The following is an 850-nucleotide window of genomic DNA, read 5'->3' on the forward strand; positions in this document are numbered from 1 at the left end:
GGGATGCCTCTGAGCTTAGCGCCCTTCTCACTTCCTTCCCTCAAGGTGTCTTTGTCCTTTGTTGGCCACCTTCAGCACAGCCATTCTTATCTTTGGACTGGGGTGTTCCCCACAGTGCCACACAAACACCCGGGCTGCCCTCAGTTGGGGTGCCCAGGGCGGCCACCTTCTCCTTCTGCATCCAACGCCTTCTGCCGGTTCTCTCTCCTGCTCGAGATGTGTGGGACTCTGTGTGTGTGTGGGGGGTGTGTGTGTGTCAGGGCTTCTCGGGCCGTGCCCTGGTGCTCAGTGGCCCAGCCTGGAGCCTATCTCTCCCTCCCAAGTGAGTCTCTAGTGTCGTGCTTCTGGCTCTCTCTTTTGGCTAATGAGGAGAGCCAAGGGGGGCAAGACAATCCCTCTGCCTGCAGGGATGGAAGGTGCCGGCAAGCCACAGCCCGTGTGCGCCATGACCCCTCGAGGGGTTTTCAAGGCAAGAGGTGCTCCGAGCCGGCTTGCCCTCGCCTGCCTCTGCGGAGCGACCCGGGACTTCCCGGCTGGTCTCCCATCCGAGCTCCAGTTCTGAGAAGGGATCAGCCTCAGCCCACTTCTAGCCTGCCCTCCTTCCACAGAGCTTGGGACCGGCCCACGGCCCACCCCTCTCCCTCCCCAGACAGCGACCATGTCCAAGGCCAGTGCAGGTGGTGCCCAGCGGGGGCCACTCATGGCTGGACACCTCCTCTTGCCCGGCAGCCTCCCTGTGCCCCTCCTCAGTCCTGCGGGTGCCCCTGAGGCCCCTGGGCCGTGCCTGAGAGGGCTTCTGGGCCAGGGAGGCTGTGGGGAGCGGGGGGGGGGGAGGAGGTTTGCCTCGGCC

This window comes from Gekko japonicus, unplaced genomic scaffold, assembly GCF_001447785.1.
Source record: "Gekko japonicus isolate JY-2015 unplaced genomic scaffold, Gekko_japonicus_V1.1 scaffold765, whole genome shotgun sequence".
Lineage (NCBI taxonomy): Eukaryota > Metazoa > Chordata > Lepidosauria > Squamata > Gekkonidae > Gekko > Gekko japonicus.